A 26662-nucleotide genomic window follows, 5' to 3' on the forward strand; every position below is an offset into this window, starting at 1 on the left:
CAAAAACTGTTTTCAAGAAGGAAGAAAAAAAATATTTGGAAAGGCAGTAATAACAAATATCTTATTCTGGTAAAAGTCTGAGAACTGCATGTAGTGAATAATCAGAACTTCAGGGTAGTTTAATGGGCTGCTTCTCTCTGCTCAAAATTACTAACCTTTCAATATCCTCTTTGGAAATGCATTAATTTATTCATTCATTCAAAAAATTCTTATCTCGTTTCTCTTAGAGTTACGTCAGTGTCTGTGCCAGGGGCTGGGTCTGCATTGCTGAGCAGAACAAACCCACTTCCAAATCTTCAGTTGCTGACAGTTTAGGGGAAGGCAGACAGCAATCAAATCGGCATTCTGATCAATGGATTGAAAAAGAGGTTTCTCATGAAATCATACTATCCCTAAGGAGCTTTATAACAATGAGACAAAAATGCAAACAACTAAATCTGAAATTCAGACAAAATATAAAATCAGGCAAAATATAAATTCCTTAATCATTTGGAGCCAATTTCACATCTTAGGAAATTTTCTTTCAATCTACCAGAAATGGTCTTTAGAAGAAATGTCATTAATTGAAAATATGCTGAACTGCACATTTTTATTTTATATAGGAATCATGTATGTTCAAGTAATTTGCATTTTTGATACTGTAGAAAATAGAAGTAATCTCAACTATTCATTTTGTATTCGGATATATTTCACATATATTTTGGCACAAATATATGTACTTATATTGTGAAACTTGGTGGTTTCAGGGCAAGTATTTTATACTGTCCCATTTCTACACTCTAATATGATTTAGACATATAATGAATAATTTAGAGAAGCCACGTTATATATGGGAAACAGATGTGTGTATACAAAGAAATAGTAATTCAATCAATAAGGAACTACTGAGAATATATATAAGTGTGAGCACTTTAACATACATATATGCCACATGTTGGATTATCATACCATTAAATATAGCATTTATCATGTAATAATATGAGTTATTCAGTATTTTATAAAATTAATTAGAATGAAAAGCTTGATTTTGAGAAAAGCATAATTTATCATCTGATTCATTTAGTTATAATAACCTAGTTATTATAAGTAAACACGTATCTTTTTTATAGAAAAATACTGTTGGACATATTTTCAAGCCATCTTATAATAGATGTTATCAATGGGATTTACTTTTTGTGTTTTAGTATTTGTGTCATTTTCTGAGAAAAAGAATTCAAAATTTTATTTATTGACAAGTGCTAAATTAAAAAAATATTTGGCTTTTAAAAATTAGCCTTCCATTTGACAAATGTAATATAGTTAATAAAATTATAGGAAAGAGACTTGAAAGTTACATTAGAGATTATAACAATGCACGATACTTTTATGGATAGAGATGATTATAATATATGTTAGACCTTATGTTTAGTTAAAATCAATGTACATATAGTACAATCAGAGAGGCTAAATATATTGGTTTCATATGGTGCTATAATAAATCACCTCCAATTTATGGCTTAAAATAACAACTTATTATCTTATATTTCTGCAGTTTAGAAGTCTGACACTGACTCACTAGGCTAAAACCAAGTTTCTGAAGGGTTGGATATCTTTCTGGAGCCTCCAGGGAGAGGCATCTTGTTTCTAGAGGCCCTTTTCCTCCATCTTCAAAACCAGCAGTATTTCATCTCTGATCATTTTTCCATAGCCATATCTCTCTCTGACTCTCCTCTTCTGCCCCCCATTCCATGTTTAAATACCCTTCCTCACGTCTGGTGTTCACCACGTAATCTCCCACGTCAAGCTCTGTACCCTTCATCACATCTGCAAAGTCACCTTTCCCATGTGATGTAATAGATTCACATGTTCTGATGATTAGGACAAGGACGTCTTTGGGAGTGGGGCATTATTCAAATTTCCAGGATCTTTTTGACATGCATTTCATTAAAATGTGACCCTGAGGGGTTGGCCTGATGGTGTAGTGGTTGAGTTTGCGTGCTCCACTTTAGTGGCCCGGGGTTCACATGGAGGTTTGGATCCTGGGCGCGGACCTACACACTGCTAATCAAGCCATGCTGCGGCGGCATCCCACATGCAAACTAGAGGCAGATTGGCACAGATGTTAGCTCAGCGACAATCTCCCTAAAGCAAAAAGAGGAAGATTGGCAACAGAGGTTAGCTCAGGACCAACCCTCCTCACCCCCCCCCAAAAAAAGTGACCTTGATTAGTTTAACACCATCACTAATTAAATCAACAAACATCTGTTAAGAGTTACTATAGTCACATACTATACCAGGAAATGGAAATACAGACAAAGAAATAAGAATAGACTATATTACTGCAATGGACTAAAGTCTAGCAGGAAATATTAATAAACCAACAACGGTGGTACAATGTCGTAATATGTGAGCATATGAATCAGACTCAGGTGTGTGGAGGTGTAAGAAAGTTCAGGAGAAGCTTTCCAAAACAGATGATCCATGAATTTGTCCTGAAGAGCAAGTAAGAGTTAATTTGGTAAAGAAAAAGAGCTTTTGAAACATCCAACATTCTTTAAACAATTTAGTCCCCAAAGGTTTAAAGTAAGCATTAGAGTTCTATTTTAAGAAAACTCATCATTACATTCATAACAATTGTTTTTGTGAGGAAGATAACGGCACTTTTCAACTAAATATGAAACGTACAGTAATGTAAGCTTAATTTTCTACATACATTTTACCCACCTATTTAAGTCACTTCTCGATAGGATGTTCAGGGTTATTTACCTTGTAGGAAATTCTCTTCTATTTTAAGGCAGATACTGCTGCACTAAGTGAAAAACTAATGGATGCAAATAATCGCTTTCATAAACAAAGATTGTATTCTCAAACATCCTCCCAGAACGCTCTCCTCCTTGTCTCCTTGCCTCTCCTCCCTTCTCCCCATCTCTACCATTGCTCCCCAAAATTTTCACTAAGCATAAAGACCCGGGAGTGTGCCCTGCCCATAAACTTCCTGGGGATCTTCACTTCCCTTTCTGTAACACTTAATTTAACTTACCCCACATGGCTACTTCTAACAGACTTGTGTGAATCTCCAAATTAGCAGTAAACGTTTTGTGGAAATGCACAATGTCTTCGCTTTTATAATCCCATTATGTGGTAGACTATATAAGCAAAATCTCACAAAAGATTCTCAAATAAACATTATATATTGGATAATAAGATATTAGCAACAAAATGAGGTAAATTCTGTATCTACCTGCTTTGGCAGATGAAGAAATTGAGGCTTACAGGGATTAATCAATTTATCCAAGCTCTCCTTGTTAGTAATCGCTAGAACCACAATTCCAATTCCTGCGTGACCTGTGTACAGAGCCTCACTAAACCCCTTTGTACTTCTGCCCTGTTTGGCTAGATGGACTGAGGAGAGGAAATGGATGGCTCCATCTAAAAACACAATGTTTGTAGGAATACTCAGACTACAAAACGAGAAAGAATTCCTCAACAAAGCCAATTTAATAGAAGGCACTATAGAGATGGATCAATCGTGGAGTCAGAAATTCAGTGGCGGGAGAATATTCAAAACTACCTTTGAATAACTAATCTGCTTTTGTCTCATACAAGAATTTCAGGGGGAATACCACATTGTTCCATTCGTGTGATTTTGTTTTTGTCTTTCTGATGCTCACAAATGACTTTAACAAATCCAACATTTACTATCCCCACAAATAAATGTGTTTCATTTGGAATTAATTTCATTTATAAAATAAAAGTCTTATATGTATCATTAATGTTGAATAAAGAAAAAATAGTCACTTAAAAGGCAGATGAGAGATAATAAATTATTTTCAGTTTGGGGAAGAAAAAGTCAATCAAAGAATGCTCAGCTAAGTATGTGACGTATGAATGAGGGCCCTAGGATGCAGTTCTGCCCTGTTCTGCTGTGTTGTGCTGGGAAGGAGGAAGCATGGGGTTTGCGGTCAGGCAAAACTGTCTTGGTTTTTCCAGCCTCATGCTCTGACTGGTTCATGGATTCAGTAAATATTAGGCATCCAGGCTTCAATACCCTGAGTGTCAGAAGAGAAGATGTGAGTAAAGCATGTCCTCCTTAATTAGGAGAGTTCCCTAGGTTGCCCAGGGTGACTCAACATTATCATCAGAAACTTCCTAATTATTTCAAGGACTTGGACCTCAGGGAGGTCACGACTTCCTGCGACCTAGAGACAGGCCTGTTACTAAAGAAGAATATAATTGGTCTGAGGATTGTGTCGTTTGTTATTAAAAGAGAAGTTTCTTTACAGCCTTTAACTTGATAATGAGATTTTAGCCATAGGCAGTGCATAGAACATGACAGAGCTGAGTGAGGAGGTAAATGGCAGGCCAGTGGCCTTACCCTGAAAGTGAGAGTTGCTTGGTCCCCCTATCCATTAAAATAGATTAGTTGGTAAGAAAAGGAGCTAAGACACCTGCGTATTTAACAAAGAATTGAAAACGTGATCTTATTGCAACTTTTGAATACCACTACTTTAGACATTTTAAAAGCAAATTAATGATAATTGAGGGACCAATAATTTGATTTACAAATTAACCACCGAGTGATTATGTAGGTTGTGGGTTTTTTGAAAAGATTTATTTTATGTCTTTTCCGTTTAAATACTAAACATGCACTCTTGGTCTCAGCATTCAATAGAATCTCGATTAGAAACACAGCTATTTATTACAACTTATGACAAAAGATTATGGCAGATGGGAGTGGGGAGTAAAATTCTGTCATTTCAACTTTCCTATTTCCCTTAGGCTTTTTTGAGTTTTCTGTTTTATTCAAGCGTTCCCCTAGAGAGACTGCTTCAAAAATCCAGTCTCTTCATTTCCCTCTAAAATCTTTTCAGATACTTTTAAACAGTATCTCTAGTTAGGAGTGTGGGGAATTAGAATTGACCACCTCAAAATGTGTCTCTTGGGCTTGATTATTTTTTAGTACAAAAGACTCTGAAGGGAACTTTGACCTTCCCTCTAAATGCCTAAAAGAATTTGACCTTCCCCCTAACAGCCTAAAAGAGTTTATCTATACCATAACTAACTCTGGGTCTCCATAGACTGTGAGAGTCCTTGCTAAGCCCATTCGTATCTACCAAAGACGTGCTTTTCCATCTCCATGTGAATTGCCTTTCTCCCCTTTGAGTCCTCAAACCACTACCCCCAAATCCTCTTTTGTCTTTAGCTGAAGACGGTATTTAAGGAAAAGCCTCCGCCATTTTGGCGAGTTGCTCAGTTTTTCTGAGTCTCTCCCATGTATACATGTTATAAAGCTTTGTTTGATTTTCTCCTGTTATTCTGTCTCATGTCAATTTAATTCTTAGCCCAGCCAGAAGGACCCAGAAGGTAGAGGGTTTGTCTTCCTCCCCTACAGGAGACAGAGGAGCTGAGTTTACATTCTGGCATGAATTTCTGAGTTTTAACTTGTTCCTTCTCTGCTGTAGAAAGATTTTCTTTCCTTTATCTTTTGTTAATTTCACGAATGACAGTTAAAAAGAAAACATTAAAATTCTCAAAAGGTGCCCAAGAATTATTAAAGCATTTAAAGATGCGCTTTCAGACCTGGTTGATGCCTTATGCCCATGGCAATCTTGGCTAATGAGACCATTTACATTCATGAAATAAAAAGATGGTCTGTAGAAAGTCATGAGATACGTTTTAACACATTTAAATACATTAGCGGTATTATCTGGACATTATTGAATTGCAAGGCCAGAAGCCTTAATTATTGGAGAAGCATATTTAAAATAGCCAAGTTCTCATTACAAAGAATTTAAATTTTTTCAAGTTTATATTGCCAGGATACCATTTACAATGGATGTTAACGATTATTCTTATTTAAAAATGGAGCTGTGATATTTCTTGTTGAGGTGGACCATTAAAACTTATTTTCATAATTTTCAGTTGCTGTAATGTTACACTACAGTTCATAGCATTTAAAACATCGCCTGATCCCAGTGAGTTTAGCCAGCTGAATTAGCTGTTTCAGGATATTAAGGTAGTAAGTGGATATTTAAAGCAGGAAGTTATTTAATGACATCCCAGATCCTTTCTTCAACATCCAGTAGCAGCTTACGCAAGACGAAACGTAACTCATTGTTTCCCAAGTGACTTGTCTTTTTTATTTCCTTTGCATTTTTAAGAATATCAGTGAAAATAGTACCATTCTAAGTCAAAATCAAGTTGTAAATAACTTCAAATTTTCAAGTTATGTTCCTACCTCCCTCTGAACCCTGAAAATATATAGGTGAGCCAGTATTATTTTTTTTTCATTGAGAACATGCACATGCACGGCCACAAGCATACATACACCTGCACAGACTTTTTTAAAATAACTATATAGTTCAAATTTCTTTGACTTAATCATTAGAGAGATAATTATGTGCTAGAATAATGACCCTGAAGGCATAAAATCCTTGAATTGACCCAGAAAATAGTTTTTCTTCCTAAATCACAGAGACCTTATCATGAATATGTTCATAGCAACTCATATGAAGCAATACCAACACCTACGTTTTCCAAGTGTTTCTCTTAACAAGAGAACATTCATATAATAAGCCCAATGTATATACATGATTCACTAAATGCTTTTAACACACTGCAAAATTTTTTATATTGAGATAGAAGACGTGTGTTTTCAGAGATTGGTAATGGAATGGATTTGTTCATGAGTGAAAAAAAATTCAAAAAAACCCATTGGTATTTGGATTCCAGCAGACTACAATCAGAATCGACAATATATGCCATATTTCCAAATGGGGAAGTAAAAACTTTTACTGGTTTCTTTGTATAAGATACCCTTAGAAAATGTACTTTTATAAGATGACAACATATTTAAACTGTAATTTTTATAACATGCTGTAAGCTAAATATTTTCTTACCTCCCTAAACTTATCTCTTGATAAGGTACTCTATCAATTTTTAGCTTTTACAAAATATATATTTTTTGAATCCCTTGTTTGCCTGTGTGGGGGATCAGGATTTGTCACCCCAAAATCTCTATCTGGTATGATTATTTTTAAGAATAAAAGACTCAGAAAGAAACTTTGCTTTTCCCCCTAATTACCTAAAAGAATGTAAGATAGAAGGGCTGTCCAGGAAGGAGCTATGACTGCAGGTAACTATAGTACAATAAGAACTAGGTGCGGTAGACAGGGAGGAACCTAGCAAGGCCCATCTAATCAAAGTCCTCCCCATGTCCCATGTTTTTGTAAAGTATTTACCAAACATTTGCTTCCCCATCTCCATGTGAATTACCTGCCCCTCCTTTGAAATCCCAAACCACTACCCCCAACATTATCTTTTGTCTTTAGCTGAAGACGGTATTTAAAATGGTGGTTTCTGCCATTTTGGTGAGTTATTCAGTTTTCCTGGGTATCACTCACGTATATATGTTATCCAACTTTGATTGATTTTCTCCTGTTATTCTGTCTTATGTCAATTTAATTCTTAGTCCAGCCACAAGGACCTAGAGGGTAGAGGAATATTCTTCCTCCCCTACACCTCATACTAACTATGTGCTGAAATTACTATCATAGCAAAGTTTTTATTTATTATATGCTTCAAATATTTTTTACTATTAATGGTATGACCTTCAGTCACACCACCAAAATATTTTAGCCACAAAGAACAATGTATTTTATCTATCTTTAGATAGTGTTGGTTTAGGATACAGAATTTATTTTATTTTAATCTCCATATCTGAATTTTCCTATTTACAATTGGATAATTCTCAGTGATACTCGACTTTTTCAATTTTTAAGTAATAAAGTAAAATTGGTCATTTTCATTGATCAGGTTAAGTAAATAACTGCCAGTCTTACTGTAGAACTCATCATTCATTTGTGGTATGTGGAAACAGTAAAAACTATTGATGTTCATTATAATCCTACTCTCATCATCTTCTTTTAATAAATAAATTCCTAAATTTTAGGTTTTGCTTTATAAGTACATTATTTACCAGTTGCTCCCTAAACATTCTTTACTTTCTGCCACAATTGGGGCAGAAGAATCAAGAGGGCATGAATTAGCCTATAGTATTAGCAAAAGAAAAGTAATAGAAAAATCATCTTGAATCTCTTACAACACAATTATGCAACCCCAGATCACCCAGAGGGGATCTATACCATAACAGGAACAGCTTCTCAACCCTACCAACTTCTCTGGTTCCTCCAGGAGCCTCTCAGAATTAGGGGCACAGTTGGTGGTACACCGGTGAGCAAGACAGGCTCAGTTTCTGTCCTTTTCTATTTATAGGATAATGGGAGAGGAAAGTAATAATCAGGGAATGACTCACATTACTGTTAAATCACAACCCTGATAAGAGTTACAAAGGAGAAGTGCAATGGCACAATGAGAGCACAATTGGGCAATTTACCCAGATCCTCGGGTTAAGAGAGTCTTCCGCAGGCAGTGATGTTTGAGCTAGAATGTGACAAAATGTACAAGAGAATGGGTTATTCAGGTTCAAGGAAGAGTGCACAAATGACATGTGGAGTCTACATGGACCAGGCATTGAAAAGAGGCCACTTGGCCTGGAGCACAAAGACCATGTGAGAGTATGTAGTCCATAAACTAGAAAGTCAGATGGGGCCAGAACATGGTGGGCTGAGCGGGACATGTTGAGAATTTTGGACTTTATGTCTACAGCAATGGGACTTCATTGAATCATTTTAAATGAAGTATATTTGAATTCAGAAAAGTTACTCTTGTTTCAGAGTGGAAAATGGATTGAAGATTGGGGGGATGATGCTCTATGTGTGGGGTGCTTCTTTTGTGGGTCTCATCTCTTGCTATTATTACCACAATAATAATGAAAAACAAAATACTTTTTATGGAGCTTTTAAAGCAAGTTTATGTGGTAGGAACTTTTTTTAAAAAAATTTTGTTTTTGAAGAAAATTAAGCTTAGAAAAGTTAAGCAAATTGTAAAAACTAACACAGTCAAGCAACTGAACATTGAACCCAGTTCTTCAAGAGTCCCAGTTTTTGATTGCAAATGCAATGTTCCCTCTGCCACCATCACACTGGCAACTTGTTCTGGTCACCTGACCTGGGGCAAAAGGCAGGCCTCTTGCATAGCCTAAGCAGGGTATTGCTGTTCTGAGAGGGAGAATACCTCATTGCTCCAGTGGTTGACTGCAGCTGTTTTGAACTTCCCCCCTTTCTCTGGAGGAATTCAGGTTAGAAATTTTCTAAATTTCTCTACCTTTAGCATCCATTGGGACTATGAAAGCTAATAATTCTGCAGCTCTATGGCCACCAGTTATTCCATGTTACCAAAGTCAATGGCAAATTCTCAGTCTACATTTTACTTGTCCCCTCAGCAATATTTGACACGGTTGGTCTCTCCCTTCTTGAAACACTTATTTCAATTCATGTTCAGAACATCACCCTCTACCCTTTTCCATCATTTACTGATCTTCCTTATTCTTTTTGACTGAATTCTCGACCTCATCCCCAATACTAAGTGTTATAGGGCCTCAAGTCTTAGTCTTCAAAGCACTTCTCTATTTACACTGAGTATTTGAAATCTTCTAGTCTCATTGCTTACATAGCATCAATTCAATGAATACTGCAAAGACAATTCTTCAGCCTTAACTTCTTCCTGCATTCTAGAGTCATATATACAACTTTCTACTCAACATCTTCATTCAGAAAACTAATTGCAACTCAAATTTAACATGCCCACACTGAATGCTTAACTATTCCTCACTCCAAATCTGTTTCTCCTACAGTGTTTTTTCTCAGAAGGGAAATATTTAAGTCAAAATATGGAATTTTTCTTCATCTTTTTTAATCACAACCTATATACCATCCATCAGCCTTCAATTATCAGTTGAATTTACAATCAAAAGTATATTGAATCTGCCCACTTCTCATCACCTTAATCTTTGTTGTCTAGTCTCATACTACATACAGAAATGATGTTATTCTAAAACATCATTTTTTAACTGGTCTAACTCCCCTAATAGATGCCTCACCTGCAAGTCATAGCCATTCACTATTCACATGGCTATCAGAGTGGTCCTCTTAAAATATACATCAGATCTTGTGGTTCCCACCTCTCTATCTCCCAATGGTTATCCACACCATGCAGAACAAAATCCAAGTCCTTTTCACAGACTCAGTGTCATACACAGCCTGGCTCCTGATTACTTCTCTAACATCATTTCTTATTATTCTTTCACTCGTTCATTCTATTCCTTCTACAGTGGCCCATGTGTCCTCCCGAGTACAGTTTTACCTCAGAGCTTTATTGTTCCTCTGCCTAGAACATTCTTTTCTCAGGATGTTCTCATGGTTGACTACCTTGTTTGCTTGATCCATGCCTTTGCTCCAATGTTATCTCCTCAGAGATGCCTTTTCTGATCAACCTCTCCAAGACAGCCTCAATCTATAAACTTAGTCTTAATTTTTTTATTCATAGCATTATAACATATACTTTAACATATATTTACTTGTTTTTTTTTCAATCTGGTACCTATCTCCCTGACTAGAATGTGAACTCTATGCTGATAAGAACTTTGCTTGTCTTTCTCACTACCATATCCAGGACCTAGAAGAGTATCTGACACATCCTAGGAGCTCATTAGATATTTGTTAAGCGAACGATTAAATAATTGAGTGAGTCAGTCTCTGTACCCGTAACTCTAATAGCTACGCATCTCTTGATTTTTCTTTAAAGTCTGCCCTGACACTGAGATTTCTCTTCCAGTAGTTGACCAGTCTCTTTCTCCTTCACCCACTAGCTCTCTGAACATAATGGCCAAGTGCTTGGACCTTGGGGTTTTGTAGTCCTGGACTGAGTCTCAGCTCTTCATCTTACTGACTGACCATGGGCAAATTTGATGTGTCTCACCTTCTTCAACTGCAGATTTAGCACGAGTAACTACCTCAAATGGCTGCAATGAGAATTAAATGTAGAAAACTTCTTAAAGTAATAAGCATAAAGCCTGCACATATGAGTCAATAAATGTTATTATTTATTATTTTTATTGATCCCTTAGAAAATCTCAGATTAAGTAAAATTATTTAGTCCATTCTTCTTTTGTTAAACTTTCAAAACAATCTATTTTTAAGTGTAATTTTAGATAATTTTGTAAAAACAGACTCATGTATTACAACTGTATGCTAAAATACATCCTTTGGGCTGAGCATAATATCTTGCATTACAGTTGTCTTATTTTCTGTATCTGTTACATGCCTATGTGTTTAAATTACATTTTCTTTTTTCTTTTCTTTTTTTTTTTTTGATGTGGAAGATTGTCCCTGAGCTAACATCTGTGCCAATCTTCCTCTACTTTGTACGTGGGATGCCACCACAGCATGGATTGATGAGTAGTGTGTAGGTCTGTGCCTGGGATCCGAATCTGCAAACCCCAGGCCACCGAAGTGGAGCATGCAAACTTAACCACTATGTCACCAGGCTGGCATAAATTACATTTTCTTTTAGTTATGTGTAGTTAATTTCCTTCTGGCAGAGAAAAAGTAATCATTTATTTGTAATCCCTTGTCCTAAATCTTCATATGTTGAATTTTCTTGGGACTCAGTCTCTTAGTTAAAGTACTTTTTTGCAGTTTGTTAAAAATTTGTATTATTCTATTTCCAGTTTCATCAAAACGACTCTAATTAGCCAAAGAAACATGCTTTAAAACAACAAATTGTAGACCTGTGTGTATAGAGTAGACGCCCTCATCCTTACATTTTATGTTAGAACTGAGGCCAATTATCTCTAGTTTTCAGTTTAATGGAGTCAATCGCAAGCAGAACGAGGGTCTCACTCAGTCATTGAAATGTGCCATGCTTCACAAAATAACTCTTTAGTTGACAGAGGTTTCATTCATTGAATCATATACCAAATGGATTTTCTATTTACCCATCAAATATCTCTGAAAATTGATGCTTAAAGGTCAATAATATCAACATGGGACTTTTTAACAGAAAGAATGTGTAACTGAGTCATGCTTTTAGGAATTCAATACCTCTTACATTCATACTTCTTGACGTTTTATTGATCAACTAATGGTGAGTATTGTCAGCTTATATTTGGGTAGAATTATTATACATATTCTAATAACATTGCTGTGTCATAAGCAGGTAGTTTTGGAAGTAGATGTAGGAGACAAGATTCCCTACAGTTATCTGATGTGCAAGCCCCTAACTACGTGGATGTTGGAGTGCCGCTGTCACACCTGTCTCAGTTCTGCTGCTAATTATGAGGTTTGGGGAATTTATCTAACTAGGCTCCACTTTTCCTTTTGAAAAGAAAGGGTTTGGACTAAATTGTTTCTAATATTTTTCTGCTTTTCTGACTCATCTATGATGTTTCAGTGTCTACTCATTCCATACAGGCAAAGCCTCTGGCATGGAGGCTATAAGCAAGCTTCTATGTGATAGGCTAATCCAGTGGTGAAATATCTACATAAGTTTGGCATTTCTTTGGTAATAAAACTCGTAAGGAAAAAACTCTCATCCATCTTCTAGAAAATCTGTCCTATAATATGTTCAAGTCAAGCATCCAGATTGTTCTCATTACACAGAGGCTAGCAGAATTCCCGCGTCAGCAGAAAGCCGATTGAAGTTCAGCTATCAAATTTTGTTGATTTTATTCATTCTTCTTTAATAAATGCAAGAAGCTTTCTCTGATAAATGATATTTTTCTTCTCAGATAAATGACTAGTTCCATCAAGAATGGAAACGCAACATCTAAAACTTTCAGAGATGTTCCTGGAAGGTTAATTCTATTTTATTGCTTATTTGGGGATTCATAAATAAACATGCAACATTTTAAATATAAAAAGGCATCTACTTTTTGGAGATAAAGGATGACATGTTTATTAATATTTACTTAAAGCATTGTTATTCTGGGTGCTGATCTATTATAGATGTTGGCAGAGGTATCAGTAACTTGAACAGATTTCTAAATAAGTCATTAAGTGGGTCTCAGTGAAGTTTATTTTGTTTCACTTACATGGAAAGAGTTCACATTTTAAATGCACAACTATCTATTTAAACATTTTTGAAATAGAACTTGGTCTCTGAAATGAATGTTACAGCTTTTCTCTTGATTTTCAGTTCAGTGAAGTGTGTCCTAATGGTAGTTCTAATTTACTATGGAGCATAAATTAAATACGTATTAATCAGTTTACATGCAAACACACTCCAGTATTTGGATGCAGTGGCCTTCAATGTTTATATTTAAACAACCATCTCTTCAGCAATTCCTGATAGTGCTCTCACTGCAGGGAACAATAAACCTGCACAGATGGCTTAGTTTTATACATGGGCTTTAAACAAGCAATGTGTCTTTCTTTTTCTTAAAAAAATCAGCTAGAGGGCTGGCCCCGTGGCCGAGTGGTTAAGTTCGCGCGCTCCGCTGCAGGCGGCCCAGTGTTTCGTCGGTTCGAATCCTGGGCGCGGACATGGCACTGCTCATCAAACCACGCTGAGGCAGCGTCCCACATGCCACAACTAGAGGAACCCACAACGAAGAATACACAACTATGTACCAGGGGGCTTTGGGGAGAAAAAGGAAAAAATAAAAAAAAAAAATCTTTAAAAAAAAAAAAAAAATCAGCTAGAATTTACTGATTGCTCACCATGTGCCTAGGGGTGAGACTCAATTTTTACTTTGAGAACTGTGGAAATAACTTTTCTGCTTGTGGAAGAAGCGGCATAAGTTCCTCTTATATTCTACAACTCAATCCTTCCTTCTGATCAGTTCAACTTTGGTTAAAGTGTAAAATGATTGAAAAGACTTTGATCTCTTGGTAAAGAATCAGAATATGCAAAAAATTTGGTAAATGAAGAGGTTGTGGAATTGGTAATCTAGCCACTGGATTTTGAACGATTCTTAATATCTCTTGGCTTCTTCATTTCAAGTGTTTTGATACTGAAATTCCATATGTACAGAGCATCTCACTGGAAGACCATTTTCCAGGCAAACGTGGCTATATTTTCCTCTCCAGATGAAGTTACTGATTTGAGGAAAGTAAACCCAACCTAGAGATTTAGGTTTATTCTGTGATCTTGGACAAAGAAGAGAAAAGACACTAATTATAAGTGCCTAAGAGAGGAGACATATCACATATTCTCTGTCCAGAGAGGAGACTGGAAAATCTAGTAGTGTTTGATAAACTGGAGACCCATGTCATGGTGTGGCAAAATGTTCAATTAACCTGCCCCTTGCAGTAACATTGATGGTGCCCACTCAGCTGAAACTCCAGAGGAAGACACTATAAAACTAACTGTTGGCACTGCATGCTGGCTTCTTTGACTGCCCTTATGAAGGGACTGAAAGAGAGATTTACAGAGACTTGGACCAGATTACGAGCCAAAAAATGAATAGGAGTATAGACAGCCCTAATTATCGAGACTTTAAAGTCTTGGAAATCCCAAAACAAAATAGATAATATTTAAATAGACTTTGGAAGACAAAGGCTGAGCAAAACTACTCAGCTGAATAAGGTGACTCAGAGAAAATATTTGGACATAATTAGAATGTTGTAACCAACAAAGTTACCCAGTTGGATAAAATAACTCAGGGTAAAGATGAGAATGATAAGCTGGGGTAGCCTGCACTAAGGAGAAACAGAGAGAGAGACAAAGAGGGACAGAGAGAAGATAGAGACAGACAGATAGACAGAAGAAAAACATAAATGAAGCATATTTCCAAATATGATTGAAGAGAACACTTTAGATGTTGTTACTAGCACATGGAATCAAATACTCGTAAACATCAGAGTCAATGTATTTTTTGAAAGAATCATATTGCCAAAGAGACTACAAGCCTAGATTTTTTTTTAAGAGCCCCTGAAACTTTAGCTTTATACATCCTTTAGGAACCCTTCCTGCCACGGGCAGGAGATGGCTAAGAAAGATGTATGGCTTCCTCAAAAGGGCATACTCTCAAATATCCCCGTCAGATGTGGTATAAAATCATAAGACATGAGAAGTAATTTACATAACACAGAATAAATAGGTATATAAAGAAACAGGCAAGAACAGAGTAATATTACCAGCCCATCTCTCTCCTTCCCACTACCATAGCAGAAAAAATTTTCAATGTATTATCTGTAGAATTACAACAAATGCTATGGAAACATCACTGCTGTTTTATTCAATTATTTCATTTTTTTGAAGCTAGGACTGCACATTATTTATATATCCTGGATTTTGAGCAGAATTCAGTGATTGGGAGTGACTTTGTGTTGTCTTTCTCTAAGACAAGGTTAATTGGATTCTCATTGTGGGATGTTAGCAAAAGAGAATTTTTTGTCAAGGAGAGAGATTGCCAGGAATTACTAAATAACATGGTCTTCCACACTTCTCAGACTCTTTTGTAGTTAGGTATGGCCATCAACCTGGGTTTGGCCAATGTGATATAAGTGGAAGTGAAGTGAGGTACTTTACGATATAGTTTTCAGAATCCTTCTACCCTCTTTGTTCTGGCCACACATCCCAGGTGGCAGGCGTACGAGATGGGGGAGATCCGTCTAGACTTCACTAAACAGAGATGTGAGCAAGAAATAAAATTTTATCGGTTTACTCTGCAAAGAATTTGGGTTTATTTGTTATCAAGCACAGGCTGTCTTTTGACTTCCATTGAGATGGAACTGAGATGACAACTTTATACTTTCAATTCTTTGAAGATAATTTGGTTTTGGTGGGGCTTATTTTAAAGATATTGTCTTTGTATTTGGCTTTCCGAAGTTTTGTAAGTTATAAATTTCTATTATCCTTCATTGAATATATTGGGATTGTTGCATTTGAGAATTGGTGTCTTTAATCTGCATACTGTAGCACTTGAATATTGTTTCTGCCCCGTTTTTGCTATCCTTTTCCTAGGAATCCATTTAAGTACTGATATTTATTCCATATCATCTCTTCTCTCTCCATCTCTTTTCTCTGTCACTTTGCGGAGTTTCTGCTGACTTGTCATCAAATTTATTAAGTCTCTCATCAGCTGCTACTAAACTTATCTATTGATGTCTTGATTTGTTATTGCATTTTCCTCTTATAAAATTTCTATTTTATTTTTCTTCATATCTGCCACACTAATTTTAGAATTTCTGGTTAATTGCTGAAGTTTTTGAGTTTGTTTTTAACTCTGGTGTTTTTTGTTTATTTCTTGGTTCTTAATCATACCATGTGTCTACCTGTTCCTGATTATCTTGATTTTATGCTAGACATTGTATTTAAGAAAAATAGATACAAAGAACATGAGTCCTAGGATAATATTCTATTACTCCAGAGGGAAAATTTGTTTACTTTCACCACATGCCTATGAGTGCTGATAGTATGGGACTCATGTTGAATTTCAAGATTAGCAGTTTTCTGGGCCATTAATATGTCACAAAGGCAAACTATAGCTCCTAAGGAAGCAGCTTCTCTCTGACCCCTCCTTACTACTAGAGCATAGCCTTGTAGTAGCTCAGCCCTAGGTGTGGGATAGATTACCTAGTTCCTTGCTCTTAAGGGTTAGTTGATGGTTATTTGGTTTTTAAGCTCTGATGCAAAAAAGTGTCTCTTGGAAGACACTTGGAAAAGTTGCTTTGTCTCTTGGAAAAATTATTTATTGATGTCACAAAACAAGGCAGAGGTTACAGCCAGCATTTGGGGAGATAAACACACTTTATTCCTTTCTGTTATTTCCCACAGTCATTTAGTGAGGATAAATTGAATCTAACATCACATTCACACCACAATTAAATCTACATCTTTGTTTTTATGTGTTTATATGTAAGAATAATTACTATTGACTGAGATGAATTTGTCATTTCAAAGGATGTTTTTCTGTTAACTTTTAAAGGACAAATTATATACGTAGATATTTTGTACACATTCACCTGTCTACGGACCACATTTATCTAAACTGATATGTGCAACAAATATGGTGCCTTGCTGGGCAGATGAGGGAAGAAGCATGCCTCACAAGATGGGGGTAAAATAAGGCTAGTTCTCCTTTGATGACCTCTATCGTATCATTCATTTCAGATAACCTTTGTTTCCTCTCCCTGATTTCTATTTGTACTTCTACAGTGTTCTTTCCTTTTAGGCTCTCAGGTTCCTTCTTCCATTTACTAAAAGTTGCTTGCTTAAAGAAAATAATCAGAATCATTTTTAATGTAAAATCAGGCCAATGGATACTTTACAGTTCCAAATTATCTCTAATTATGAAAAAAATTGCCATTCTTAAGTCATTTCAGGTTTTAGAAATCAAGTTGCTAGGGTAGTTGTGGTCATGGGAACAGGGAGGTAAAAGTATTGAAAGCTTTTTTATAACCTCTAAAATATTCCAGTGAAGTCCAGCTTGAAACCTAAAAGTCAGAATTCAGCTACAAAAATTTTATAGAAAACGTTGCCACCATCCAGCCGAGGACCTGCTGAAATTATATTAAAATGTGTGATGTTGGAAAAGGTCGATTATTTTCTATAAGAAGAAATATAGCCTTCATTCATGGTGCTTATTGTCAACTGCTTAAGCTTTTCTCCTTTCCAGAATTTATCCAGGACAGATTTTCAGCTTTACTCTGGGATCTTTCTTTCTAACGAAAGAGAAATTTGAAATATTGAAAATAATTGTCATTTTGAAAGGTGAAATGTTAAATCTGTATCTAGAGGACATTGCAGCTGTTAAAAATGTTGATATAGCATCTGGCAAAGCCAGCAAGAAGTGGTTTGCATTTTCAATTCAAATGCATGGAAAGAAAATCCAAATGGAATGTCTATTTGTAAGGCTTATGAAAGCATAGAACTTGTGTTGTGCCTGGCAGGGAGAATACTTTCAAAAGTCCCCAGAAGTGTTAACTGAATGTAATGTCAAACTGTCAACAACTGCTTTCAAAAAAGAAATTACTTCTAATACCTTGTGTGTTTTTCCACACCTTCTGTTCCCCTGTTGCCAATTAGTTAATACTCGCTTTGACAGAGATGATGATTCTCAATAATCTAGGACTTCAGATGTAGTGTGAATAACTTTAATAATGCTCTTACAGGAGAAAATCTCTCATAAAACCTCTCTATATCAAATCCTAATTTAGAGAAATGCAGCAACAAGCTGCAAAGTGCTCTCAAGTTAATGTGCAAATGTTTATTGGATTCTCATTTCTCGTCAGTTTCATGTTTCACTTATGTTTCTATCCTCTCCCAGGGACACATTTCCTAAAGGAATTTATATTGTTTTTATTGATCACCATAGAAAATTAAAGTTATATTCAGCAAGAATAAAATATATCATTCTTGAATTACTAAACAGTTTGTGCTATGATACACACGAGAGGCATAGTTATCAGAAAATGAGGTCACATTTTAGTGTGTCTGAAAGAAGTATTTCTATGAAGAGGTTGAGAAAGTGGGCTAGGGAATAAATAAAAATTATATATTAGTCAAGTAAACAAGCTAAAGAACCTGCAGACTAAATAGCAAGGCAACTATATTTTAGGTAGCAGGTAAGAAAAAGTTAATGTTGTATAAAAGTGCCTGGATAACTCTAAGGTATTGCACTAGAATCAAAATACGATAGCTGTTGTCAGAGTGAAATTGTAGCAAAACTCCAAGTTAATTACCTTTTCCTTTTGTAATACTCTACTTCCCTTTCCATGGCCCCCTCTTCTCCTTTGCTGACCTCTAACCCCAGCCCCAGGTCATCATGCTGCTCCTTGAACCCCCAGGACATTGACTGCTGGCTGCTGTATCTGCCTCTGATCTGTGCTGCTGCCCTTTCTGGCATTTTCTTCCAATCAAATGTCATTAGTCCTGGAGTTTACTAGCTTCACCGTTTGTCAAGGCCATGATGGCTTTTGATGTAAAACACAGCTCTCTTTATTTTGTGATAAATACCTAGCAACACACCTGGAAGAAATGCACAAGCTTCTTTTAAATTCTCTCAATTCTTTGCTTCTCATTCAGGCACAGCCTGGCGGACTGATTTCATTGAAACTAAAGTCAACTTATGTCAGTTTTTTTATCAAAGCTCTCCACTGGATTTAAATCTTACTCAGATTCAAAACTATAGTCCTTGAAATATTAAAATGATCTACAAGACCAGACATAATCTGTGGTAGACAACCAGTTTCTTTCCCCATCCTGCTTTTCTTCTCTGACTTCTCATCCTTTTACACTCCTCTCCAGTGACACTGGTTTCCTAGCTGTCTCTCTTTAACATACTGAGGCGTTCCTGCCTCAGAGCCTCTGCACTTGCCCTTCCCTTTGCCTGGAATACTTTTCGCAGTGATGTACATGATTGAGTCCCTCACCTTCTTCAGGCTTTGACTCCAACGTTATCTTTTTGGGGAGCCCTTTCCTGGTGAAGCTATCTAAAATTACGTTCTACAGGTTTGCATTTCTTACATTTTTCCACCTTGGAGCTTACATGTTCCAGCATACTATATATTTTACTTATTTTTCTTGTTTTTATCCATCTTCTCATGAGAATGTAAGCTCCACGATGGCAGAGAGTTTTGCCTGTTTTGTACACTAGAAGTGCCTAAACAGCATTTGGTACATAATATACAGCCAAAAAATGCCCACTGCAAGTAAATGAATACCTCCCATAAAATGGGCACTAAGTACTGAACCCTTACAAACCTGTACAAACTGAGGCACAGAGAAATTGCTCAGATCCGGGAACTGAACCTATGTCTTGCTAGATTTTTATAACAAAACAATTTATCAGTTTTTTCATCTCTGGGACTCTGCCATTGAACCCTGGCTTTCTTGAAGCAATTTTTCATTAAAGTATTCTATGTAATGGTTAAAGTTTCAGTCATCAGGCCAAATTATTAAAAATCATTTGATCATTTCTCTTAAATCTCATAAATAGAGGGTACTTTCCACTTCTAATGAAACCAGGGCTCAGATTTACTTATGTTATTGAGATGATAAGAGTCCATCTAAAGGCCTACCATCGAAAGAGCTGAAGTCTTCTCTCCTGTCCTTACCAGAAGAAAAAAGTCAAACAAGTTGAAAATCAACAAGCTTTCTTGAACCTATCTGAAAACTGAGGTCACAGGGTAAACCACCACCCTCAAATCTGGATAGATAGGCACATCCAGAGAATCAGAGCCAAGATCAGCTTACTTGGAGCAGAAGCCACTGGGCCATATACTAGTGGGAACACTCACATATTAATTTTGACAAATTGCTGGAGGCTGACTGCAGACTAACGTCAGAACAAGAAAATCCCGGGGCCACAGTCTTAAGTCTTAAAGAGAGTCTCACATTTTCATAGGTTTCACCTTCAGGAGCCCCACTAAGTTCCCATGGTGAAGAGCCAAGAGAGACACCCTGGTAGCTGTGGCAGGGGGACAGGAAGAGTAACCACTGTGAAATAAACCCAGAGTCTTCTCCATAACTAAGGCATGCCCTCCAAGGGAAAATACTTCATCAGAGCCTTACCCCATCTGGGAGAGGGCATTTCTTTGACTCTAGTCCCCTCTAGCCCTCCTGTCTCATATAAGGGAGAAAAAAGCTAAAACACACTTGTGAAAGTCACAGCCAAGGAACTTAGGCCAACAAAGACACTGAGCCAGAGTTGAGAAATACTGCTGTATTATTTCTCATTATGAAAATAACACAAAAGCCAAACAAAGCAAAAAGATATTCCTTGAGTCCACGTACATATTTTTGAAAAATCACCTTTCTCTTTGTGCTTTTTTTTCTCAAACATTCCTTGCTGTGTCTCCATTTCCTAATTTACCCATTCCTTGATGCACTCCACTCTGACTTCTGTCACCTTTACTTTCACCATCAATTTCAATGCTCTTTATGGCACCAAAGCAGAGACATTCCGGTTCTCTTTTATATAACATTTTAGCAATTTTGACATTCTTGAGCTCATCCTTGTCTCTCTGTTCTTTTTTTTTTCTTCTTCTTGACTTTCATTTCCCTTTCTTTTATTTCCACATATTTTCCTTTATCTCTTGAAAATAATACTACAGTGATACTCATATTCTCACCAGTCAGAAAAATAAAAACCCACAGATGTTAAGATTCTGTCCTAAACACTTTCTATTTTAATTTTTAAGGAAGTAAATAGAAGCTGAAGCTCCCTTTGACATGTAATGCAAGAAACTCTCTTTTCCCCTGCCCCAGAGACATTTGTTATAAATTTTATGTAAGATCATCAGTCTTTTCTTTCTTATTTCACTTGCAGTTTTAAGTGGTGTGTGTGAGTGTGTGTGTGTGGTGTGTGCATACACACTTTATGGTATTATTTGAATACTATAAAAATTTTACACAAACAATATTGACAAGGGCAGACACGCTCCTCCCCCACTGCCTGAACCTACTTCCCCAGCCTACTTCTCATCCTGTCTAATGATTATCAGCTAAATTTAAAATTGTTTGTCCCCCTGAAACTAAACACAGAGAAAACATGTCCTGTCCAGCTGGCTGAGACTTCTCCTACTTGCATAATAATCCCAACTGTAAATCATCCCATCTCTGACTTGTCTACTCTCCCCTGGAAAAGCCTATGACAAACCATCCTGCCAGACACTCTGATCTTAGGATCTGGGGCGCCCTCCTCATTGCAGCAGCCTGAATAAAATCAATCTCCTTACTCTTCCAGTTTTTGTCATTGATGGTGTCATACTGAACAAGGATTTCCCTGCCTTTTTACCAATAAAGACAATTCATGCCATAAAGAAATTCATGCGATTTAGGCTTCAATGCACTTTTACGGTACATTTATATAGGTATATATAATTAAATTCTGTACTTTTTGTTGAACTGTGTCTAGAAATATTTAAATAATGAGACTATAGCTCCTTTGCATTACTATCCTGTTGATAGATAATTAGATAATGCTCAATCGTTTTACAGACAATGCTGCAGTGTTTACTCGTAAATGTCTCCATGTGCATATGTATTAGAATTTCCCCTATTTTATAAGGATAAAAATAATAGTATCATATTTCAAGTGCTTTGCATGTGATTACTCATTTTATCCTCTTAATGTTTGTATGACAGGTGCCAGTATTATTACTGTTCTACAAATAAAAAAGTAAGACAAAAGGTTATGCAATTTGCTCAAGGAGAAACAGGGTATTTTCAGTTAGCAGGTTTATATATTTTCAATTTTATGTAAACCCAAATTGCGTTGCCAAGGGGTGATCCATTTAGTCTGTCACTAGCAATGTATGAGGCTGCCCATTCCCCAACATCCTCATCAATAATTGATAAGGACAAACTTTTGAATTTTTCCCAGAATGATGACTGAGAAATAATATTTCATTGTTTCTAAAGGGACTTATTTTTCCTTCATATACTTTTTGGGGGGTGAATTCTTTATTATTGTTCTTAGCCAATTTTCTTATTTGGTTGGTTGTTTTCCTCATTGATTCGTAGGCATTCTTTACATTTTTCTAGATATTAATGCTTTGTCCCATAAATAGTTTGTATTCATAACTTTGGTTTTTATTTCTTTGTTTACACAGAAAGTTTTCGATTTGGATGTAGTCAAAGGAATCACTGCTTTACTTTTAAAATTTTGATATTTAAGAAAATTATCTTTCCTAAGTTCATAGACGTATTTTGTACTTGAATTTAGGTATGATAAATCACATCTTTTCCAGCTACCTCTGAGCTCAGAATAATTGATAAAAAAGACATAAGGTTTGGAAAGATGAGGGTTGCCAAGAGAATCTACATATAAGCACAGTTGTGTGTGTGTGTGTTTTCACACAAACACAAGTTTCTATCTTCAAGTAGACACCAGGTGGAGCATTTGAGACTGCAGCACAAAGGACTCATGCTAACTGGGCTTCAGTTATGGGCAGAGAGGGTAAAAGAGAGCAGGCTTGGGTACTAAGCCAAACGATGTTGCCAAATAGAGACGGGGGCAAAGGCCAACTGAATTATCCTGTTGTAATTTTATTTTATTTCCCAGATGCATCTTGTTTATAATATTGAACACATTTTCTTCCATTCTTAATTTGCTGATTTATACCCAAGAATGGATACCTGGATGAATTTTTTTAATGTATTGAAATACATAGTTTTCCTTTATTCTATCAATGTGGCAAATTACAGTATTTGATTCTTGAATGGTATACCGAATTTGTGTTGCTGGAATAAACTCAACTTGGCACTGATCTTCCAGTTCATGAATTTGCTCTTCTATTTTAAAATACTTTTAGATCCATCTAGTCAGCTCCAAGTTTCATTTATTGCCTTATTCAAGTTTAGAATTTCCATCTGATATTTTTCATAGTACAGAGTTTTCTGATGTAATTCCTTATTGCGTCATCTAATTTCTAGCATATATAAGCAACATACATGTTAAGAACTGTCCCTGATAATTCTGATAATTGAAACTCCAATGGGTTTCCATATGGTCTGTCTTTTATCCTGTTTTCTGTCATGTAGTCTCATTTCCTGCTAAGCTTGGTAATGCTTGATTGAATATAGGAATTATATATGAAAACTATTTCACTCTTTTTGTTCCTGAGAGGGTACTAATGGAGTTAAATTGTTCTGAAACCACTGTATTTTCTGGAAAATTCTAATAGAACTAAATTGTATTAGACTTTACTAAATCAAGGATGTATATTCTAATCTGTAGGGTAATCACTAAAAGAATAGCCAAAGATGCAACACCAGCAAGCTAGAATAGTGTCACAAAATGGAATATTAAAAATGTTTAAATTATCCAGAGGAGTTCTCTCCTGATGTAAGTTACATGATGAGAAGGAAGCAAGAGCTGTTTACTTTGTCATGATAAGATTTTACAAAGAATAAAACACTCTAGTCCTCAATATTCTAATATTTTACATTTCAGTGTACAAAGTAAACATTATTTTGACCATTTTTTTCCATTTTCCTATGTATTTATAACCACCAACAAGAGAATATTTAATGTTTTGACGAAATGTTTAAGGTCACTGAACAATCATATACTTCCCATTGACTATTAAGGTCACTTCGCACAGTTTCAGCTTGCACAGCCGTTGGTGCAGCCCCATACTGCCATGCAGAGTGAGGTCTGACCTGCAGAAGGGAAAGCTCTTGCTATCCCTGCCGCTGTAAATGGAACTGATGCCATGGGGGGAGCAGCGGTGCAACTACACATGTTTTTACTGTTTACGTTTCGTGAGGTATGAAATACTATGTGAGTTAAGCTTGATCATTGTGTGGGTTTGATTCAACAAGAAAGTATCTGTATCTCTTTCATCATATTAAACTTTTTCCCAAAATACTATTAAATATTAGTATTATTAACTGTGTTTTCAAAATGGATAATCAGGTGATAATTTAGAAGGATTTTCAGCCTAGGCAGCAAATTCCTATAGAGTTTGTAAATTCTGAAACTGCAATTTGATGCTTTGATGGCAATTCAAGCATGTGTTACTATAAAAGCCACCAAACATTCATTTATTTACAGGCATATTTATAATACACATGTCTAAAAGATTAGGCTGGAGCCACACTGTGGATGGACTTCAGTGCCAGCCTGGGGAATGCGTACCTAATTTGGAAAAAAATAGCAGAAATATTAGTGGTGTTACTCTTAGAATGTTAGTAGCTGACACTTTATAGGACTTAACCTTGTGCCAAGTACTATTTTAAGCACTCCAAGTGTATTAATTTTATTCTCACCTTTACCAGGTATTACTATTATTATTCCCATATTACAGATGGAGAAACTGAGACATATAAAGACTATGTAATTTGATGAAATACACACAACTAGGAAGTGGCAATGCTGGAATTTACACCCAGGCCAGCTGGTATAGAGTATGCTGTCTCCCTCTGTACCACATCACACCATATACATCATAAACTATGCGATGACATTCCCCATTCCTCTCCAATATACTCTACCACACCGTCTTCAGAGGCCTTCTATAACTCAAGACAGTAAGTATAGAAAGTTATGATTGCTGAAAAATGTTAAGATTTTGTGTTTTGAAATTATATTAAAATTTCACATTAAAACAATCGATCTGGTGAGATAGATTTATCGCAACAATACAAGAAGAAGAAAATGGTTAATTCTAACTTTTTGCAATTATTATACTCAAAAACATTACTGCTTTAAACGTTTTTAAATATATGAATGAACAGAATTACAATTTTTTACTACTTTATTTGTCCTACGTTTATTTACGTATTTTATCCATCTTTCTACTAGCCATTCTTATTTTCTCTTATTTTCTTACAGTCTCTAGGTTAAGCACCTGTGATTGAAAATAAAATTCAAAAATAATCAAGAAAATGAATTACCTTTTTGTTGGCATTAGAGTCTGCTTCTTCTCCATAATTTATTTATTTTACAATTTCACCATGAAGATCAATGCATATTTCCTTTTCTATTCTCAAACAATGAAATATTCATATTTATATTTTGGTTACAGTGCCCATGAATGGCCTAGTGTATTACTTCTCCACGAGTGGTAGCAATGTAGTCTATGAACTCAATGTATGATAAACGATTACTTAAGAATAATTATGAAAACTAGCCTATTTGTTTTAATTATGAGACCAGTAGATATCTTTTCTATACAGTGCCAAGTCTCTTCATTTATTATGAAACTATGGATGCAGTTTTAATGAAAAATTATAACTTTATAAATCACAACAATGTATTATCAAAGAAAAAATATGCATGAATATAAAATACAGGAAATAGACTAAAACAATCTGGCCAAACACGATAGTGGTTCACTCTGCCATGGGAGTTCTAGAGAGGATTGAGTCTCAAAGGGGACTTCAGCTCTTCCTGTACATATTTTAAATATTAAATCCTAAAGCATAAAGCCTGTACAACAGTTATTAAATATGGCTGGCATGGGTATGTATGTTGGTCATATTATTCCTTTTAATTTTTAAATCATTTCCCTCACCCTTTATAGCTTACTCCTCCCTACCCAGGACTCATTAAAACAAAGCAAATTTTACTGTCAGTGGTGGATATCTCTAACACAAAATTTATTTGATAAGCAGTCAGTTTTCATTTTTATGTTATTTCTCTTTCTGCATGTGTAGCTGTGGAGTATCTCCAGCAAGAACATTAAATATCAAAGGATTTATTTGAGATAGTAACCTATTCATTGCCTTAAATGCCACACCTTTCTCCCTAGGCTGTGATTAAAATGCATATAACTTAGCATGTTGTTTTTCTCTTCCTGAAAATTTAAGGAGTATGGTTTGTGATGGTTAATTTATACGTCAACTTGGCTAGGCCATGATACCGAGATATTAGGTTAAACACCAGCCTGGATATTAGTGTGAAGGTATCTTTTACGTGAGATTAACGTTCAAAGTAAACATCTGAGTCCAGCAGGTTACCTTCCGTAATGTGGTTGGGTCTCCGCCATCAGTTGAAAGTCTTATGTGAAAAGAGAAAGAGGTGCTAGCAAGAGGAGATTCAGCTTCCAGACTGCATTCAGACTTGGGCTGCGATGTCAGCTCTTCCCTGGGTCTCCAGCCTGTCCGCCTGCCCTGCAGAATTTGGACTTGCTGACCTCCACAATCACATGAGCCAATTCCTTAAAATAAATTTCTCTCTCTCTCTCTCTATATATATACACACACATTCACACATCCTGTTGGCTCTACTTCTCAGATGAACCCTGGCTAATACATGGTTTCATTCAATTTTTGACCTTTGCATTTTAAGACATTGAAAGCACTGGGATCTGGCCATAACCTGCTGGCA

At 36.0% G+C, this 26662-nt stretch overlaps 1 long non-coding RNA gene across 1 annotated transcript in view; it reads right to left on the reverse strand.

Annotated features, from left to right (window-relative positions):
• The window catches only part of LOC138925433 (uncharacterized), a 123622-nt gene extending 97175 nt beyond the window's left edge, over positions 1–26447 (reverse strand). The window contains exon 1 of the long non-coding RNA XR_011441597.1: positions 26293–26447. This is a non-coding gene — a long non-coding RNA (uncharacterized lncRNA). The remainder of the gene's footprint in view (positions 1–26292) is intronic.
• Positions 26448–26662: the final 215 nt, after the last annotated feature.

The sequence above is a fragment of the Equus caballus genome, chromosome 8, assembly GCF_041296265.1.
Source record: "Equus caballus isolate H_3958 breed thoroughbred chromosome 8, TB-T2T, whole genome shotgun sequence".
Taxonomy (NCBI): Eukaryota; Metazoa; Chordata; class Mammalia; order Perissodactyla; family Equidae; genus Equus; species Equus caballus.